Genomic DNA, 6,435 nt, shown 5'->3' on the forward strand with positions numbered 1-6,435 from the left:
CTGGCATAGACACGCAGGATTTATTCACAATCAGAACACAAAGGTGGTAATATGATGTTACCAGCCATGGTAACGCAGAGGACACATACAGCAAGCTGTACAAAAGGAAAAATAAAACACAGTACAAAAACTACAAATAAAAGGTGCCACACAGGGCGAGCATTAGCCTTAAACAAGGCGTCCCACTCCAGGAACTGGCTACACTACGTAACCCTCACTATACATTACATTCAGAAACCTGGTAGCTCTCTTTTGTTTTACCTACACATCTTTTTATACACCTGAACCAATTAAAAATTAGCATTGCAGTTTCTATGGAGACTCAAACCTTTTGGGCGATTTAAAGGGACAATATCAAATTATCAAAACTTTAAAACAGACTTAATAAATCACACAAAAAAGGTCAGTAAAATAAATGTATAAAAATCAGGATAAAAAACTAAATTAAATAAATCACATTTTACATCCATTACACAGGGGATGGATGTTCCGCAATACTTGCACCCCTGGGTGTAATTAGCTCCTACTCTCTCTGAAAAGTTGTCCATTGTAAATTGTTTGCTTCTGATCTTCCTCTTCTCCAGGTAAAGGATGTGTCATAAAGGCCCCATGAAGCTGTGTAAGGTTGACTTAACTCATATGCTGTACATCTTTTTAAAACACAATTATAAGCACAAACAACCTTCTAATATTAGTATTTTGTCATACATGCACTGAAAGTTTTGTTCTATACATTTAAAAAATACTTTTGTGTCATTAAAGCACAAGCAACATGTTACCAAGCAGTTTACTACTATACTCTAGGGACGGGCAACTTTGAAGTAGTAGAGGACCACAAAATCCACCAAAAACCTTTGGCGGGCCATACATTTTTTTAAGTACCGTAGACTGCTATATTGGCAGATACAGAAAACTCTTTTCTGATAAGCTGACAGTTTTCAAGAAACAGTGTTAGACAGTGATGCTAGTTCACTAATACAAATATATAATAATAATAATAATAATAATAATAATAATAATAATAATAATAATAATTTAATTTAATTCTAATTTTTACCCACACAATCAGGTACTGCAATCAGGTATTGTTTAATTAAAGCAATTTGTTAATCAATTGGGTTCCTTATTTTAGTGCTCAGGCAGCAACATTACTGTCTGACCAAACTGGAAATCTTAAATAGATCAGGCAACTATTTTGGTAGTTTAAGATACAATGGAAAAAATACAATGTGATATCCACTGAGAAGAGGCTGAGAGCCGAGGGATGCTTTGCGAGACCACAAATACAAAAACTACTTCCCAGTGTTCTTTTGGAGAGGCTTGTTTTGCAATTCCTGGTCTGACCTGGTCCCAAAAGCTATGTTAATGAGCATATATTTCTGACAGTGGTTTAATACAAGAAACATTTGTCAATATTTAGAGATGTATATGTAGCACAACAAGATATCAACTGTTACAAAGCAAAAGGTAACAGAGTGGTAATGGTTTAAAATCATTAAGAGCACCCATTTATTTTAAATTAATAATGTACATGTAAAGCCTTTGACAAGAAAGATTGAAGTGGATTATTAAAAGTATGACTTATCAGTGGCTTCCCTGCACTATGTGTCTGAGTGCTCCTCTTGCTGTTTTTGTTACCAGGTATGTCTGGATATAGCCTAACTGAAGGTGTATAACACTTCTCTATATAACAATGAGTCTGATTAGCTATTCAGCAACGCTTGGCAGCAAGTCGAGCACTGTGCTTCCCTTATGGAGTCGAGGGAAAACTGCTTATGTTCCAAAGTTAAATACAATACAGGAGTAACACAGCTCTATCTGAATCACGAAATATATTTACTTTGTCAATGTTTTTAAAGACTTTCAAGAATGCGAAATAAAAAAAAAAACCTTTTTACACATGGTGTGTACATATACATAAATCACTGCCTCCACACTGCCCATGTCTATACTGCATGCCATGGAAAAACAGTCTCAATTAAGACTACTGCATTGCAAAAACCTTAGTTTCCCTAGTTTTGTGGATTTGTGTCACAAACTCAAAGTTGTTTTTTTTTTTTTCAAAACACATATTTACAATAACCTTTAATAATAAAAGTTTTCTTTTTTGATTAAAAACACTGCATAAAGGGGGGGGGGGGTGTATCTACCTTTCTAACTTGAAGTATATAATGAGAAAATGCATTCTAATTGCTTCAGGCCAGCTGAAAGTAAATCAATTATTGATCATTATTCTACTCTTTTTCTCTTCTTACATACTCTTAAGAATCCTTTAAAGATCCTGATGTAAGTACATTTCCTTTTTAAAATATTCATGTGGGAGCAAATTCAAGGAGGTTTACTACTTAACACCTCATTAATCAGAGCACTTATTGAATTGCGGTCTTTTTGTGCCATGATTACAAAGTCCATTATATGCATGTTGTCTTATTCACTTAAAAAGTGATTTGGATTACCAGAATTTCTTAATAGATTTCATACAATCAATACTGAATCAGAATCTGTATATAACGCCACTAAAGACAAAGTCAAATAAAAAATGGCACTGCTAATTAGTCTCATTACAGCTTGTATTGGAATCACGTTGCTGTGAACCTGAATTGATTAGTTGTTAAAATGTTGTCAGTTTGACATTGGATGGTGCTTGTCTAAACATTTTAATGAACTATTAATGGAAAATCAATATTAATGGTATGCAAATTCAACTTATGGATTTGTACATATTATGGGGGAGACAAATATTTAAGTTACAATACTAGACCCTTACTGTATTTAGTGAGTGCTTGTCTGAAATCACATAACTAAGATAATGAAATAAATGAACAGCATAAATCTAATACAAATTCAGAACAATTGGCTGCAAAAGCACAAAACACATTCAATTTTGACCTGACAGAGGTTTTTGTTTCTTTGCGGAAATATTCCTCTTGAGAAATTGCACAACCAAAAGTTACGTAAAGTCTTCAGACTGAATGTAGCAAATGATGGAGTGATTCCTTCATCAGTCCAGCTGAGATGTGAATACGTATCTAAAGTTGCAGAGTATCAGAAGCAGGAGATTATGGAATTGGTAAAACAGTCTGGTTGCTTGTTAGTGGTCACTGACGAGTCGACTGATGCCCAAGGTCAGTATGGGTTACACATTGTATTTCTTTTGTAAGACCTAAGTGGTGAACATGCATCTGACGTATTGGAAGTGAAAGCTGCCCTTGCAGATATATTTTACCTGCAGGCTGTTAATTAAAACATTGTTTCACAAGCTATTGTGAAGTGCTTGAATAACTTCGACATTGATTTTGATGATGCCAGTGCATTTATCTAATTATCTAATCTATAATATATATATATATATATATATATATATATATATATATATATATAATATATATAATATATATATATATAGTTCTATAGTTATAGTTTTGTGATGATGTAAAAAAAAACTTCACAAAACTATATACAACTATACACAATTACCATACTATATACAAACGGTAATAAAATCTACTGTCAGCTCTGCAATGACAATATTTATGATCAATGGATTCTACCACCATGCATGAGCTTGGAGTTATAAATAACAACTGATACAGGATACGCAGGTTACTTCAAACATAGCTGATTTTCATTGAATCTTATTTGTACAGTACGTATTGCCTTCCTTAACTACTATAAAACTGATATCTAACGTGTAGGTTAGTGATCATATCATCATGCACAGCAAATCCTCTGGTACTTTTTTCCATAGGCAGATCCTTGACTTAAAAATTAACTTTAAAGAATTAAAGAATATTTACCGATATGTTATAAAAATGCTTAAATGGCAACAACTGCTCTAATTTCAGTGCCTGGGCACCGATGAAGCGATCTATTTTCCTTGTTGTGTCAAGGAAATAATGTTGTGCGGAAATCAAATCTTTTTTTTCTGAGCCTTCAAGAATTGTTGCCAATTTAGTGAATTTCTCGCCAAATCTAATGACTTTAAGGGCTGACTTGGCGAGATCTGTTGTTAAAAGCAACTAGCTACAAATCTAGCAATTTCCAGAAACTGATCTTAGAATTTCAGATATAAAATCGGTAAAATGTTTTGGTTATCCTGTATTAGCAACGTCCTTTTATAAGAATCATTGTCAGGGTAATTAAATGAAATCCAATAATGCCCCACCCCATTTGAATATGCAAAGAACTTCAATGCGTCCTTTGCTTAGCAACAGGCTCAACAACCACGAGCCTTGTCCCAGGGGAGATCAGATTTCACATGACATGATCACCCCTCCCATTGTTCCCATACTTCCAGATTTAGGACTACAGCACTGTTCATGATATGGTTCCGTAACACCATCAATAAGTTTTGCAGAACAAGAAACAGTGATCTAAGATGTTGAATATTTTACGACTAAAGACATGTGAAGTATAAAATGTAATTATGTACCGTTTTTGCTGCCCCCTTCAATTTGCTGCCCTAGATGGCCACCTGTTCTGCTTATATGGATATGCCGGCCCTGCCTGAAACAATATTACTCCATAAACATTGCCTTTCCTGAAATTGTACTTCAAAGGAAAATGTGCTGAGATGAACGGTCTTGGCTGCAATGTGTCCTCGAACTGGTTGTGCTTTCTGTCATTCATGCCAAGTGCATTCTAAAACTGCTTTCTTTAAAAACGACATTGTTCGTGGCATGATGTTTCTCTTCCAGAAAGAAAGCTAAAGAGCACTGATGAATGAAGAAATCAAGCTACCCTGCCAACTATCAGTGTTTCTTATTATTTATATTTTCTATTATGAACAGAACAAACATGTTTGTTGTGGGACATCAAGGCATATTTATTGAATTGTAATGATTCTCATCCAGTATATTGCTCTGATGCCAAAAATAAATGTCTTGCATATTGTGGGAAACTGTGGCGTGCACCGTGTTCTAACACCAAGCCAGCCAAATAGTTCATTTTGATGGAAACATTTAACACCAGTACAAAAGTCATGAATTTAGTAGACATTTTAAATTTTGAACAACCCTTTTGATAACCTCTGACAAAGGTAATTTTAAGAAATATTGTCATTCTGATGGCAGAAAGCTTATAGTCCAGGTTTATATCATTTTCAGCACTAGACTGGATTATTGCAATTCATTGTTCATATGATTTAAACCATTTTAATCCTTGTTCTTTGGTTATACTCATTATGAGGGTTCATTTTCCCTGATGTGCTGAGTAACGAGTATAAATGAGTATCCATAACAAGTAATGTGACTGTACTATGTAAGTATAAAGTGAATTATAAAAATTTTGTACATTGTTATTTATTAAAATAAATGTAACCAGAAACAGTAGAGAATCATACAGAGCGAACATAATAGGATATTATTAAAATCATGGTGCTTATTGAGGCACTATTATAAAATTGAACACAACTAGTACTTAGGCCATCATACTTAATTTTAGGTGATACCTGCAACAAATTTTGGAGAAGAGGGATTAAAAAAGTTAAAATGTGTGTTTTACTTAATTAATACAACAGGAAGACAAGGGATCATATTTACAAAGCATTTACCATTGTGTCCAGTTGCTAAAAAACAACTCAAAATCTTTCTTAAGCGGCATGTAACAGGAGTAAAAGGGGTGCGGGTACCTGCTGGGAGACAGGTGAGATGCCACCAGGTGTGCAGGATTTATTTGCAATATTTACAATAATTCAGTTTGCAATGATAGGTGGCCGTCAGCAGGGTAACAGCAATGGTAAGACCCAGTGTGGAAGGACTTACACAAACACACAGTAAAAACTCAACTACTGGCCACATTTCACACTTGTTCTAATTAAGCAGGAGGAATCTAACCCCAGCTCTGCCATATCTAACACAAACTTATATTTCAGTAAACTGTATTTACAAAACTAAATAAAAAACAAAAAACATACAAATTAGAACATAAGAACATAAGACTTCAGCCCTGCCACACTGCACACGACTTTGCAGAAATGTGCAACCAAACTGATTTCTTTTGAGCCTGCATATGCGTCGGTTGGAACTGAAAACACTGCTTTCAGTAGCATATTATAATGACAGCAAAGTTACATGACAGACATGTTCTGTGACTAGTCATACGTTTTTGATCATCTTCAAAAGCATGCTATAATGAAAGCAGTCAATGCAACAATCATGGAAATAATGTTAATCCCACAAAATGATTGGATGGACGAGCCACATCACTGGGACATGTCTGACCCTCCGTCCTGTACAGTTGCATTTTCTCACAGACGATATCCGCCCTTGACATGAATATGACTGAGAAAATACGTTAACCTTTCAGTGGTGCATGGAAGATCAAAAATCGTTTAACACACAGTTTTGGAAATCCTACCATTTTGAAATGTGAAGAAACCAGTAATTGAAAAATGGTGAAAACCTGAGGTACAGTAAAAATACTGAGGTGTGCAGG

This window comes from Polyodon spathula, chromosome 2 (genome assembly GCF_017654505.1).
Source record: "Polyodon spathula isolate WHYD16114869_AA chromosome 2, ASM1765450v1, whole genome shotgun sequence".
Classification (NCBI taxonomy): Eukaryota; Metazoa; Chordata; class Actinopteri; order Acipenseriformes; family Polyodontidae; genus Polyodon; species Polyodon spathula.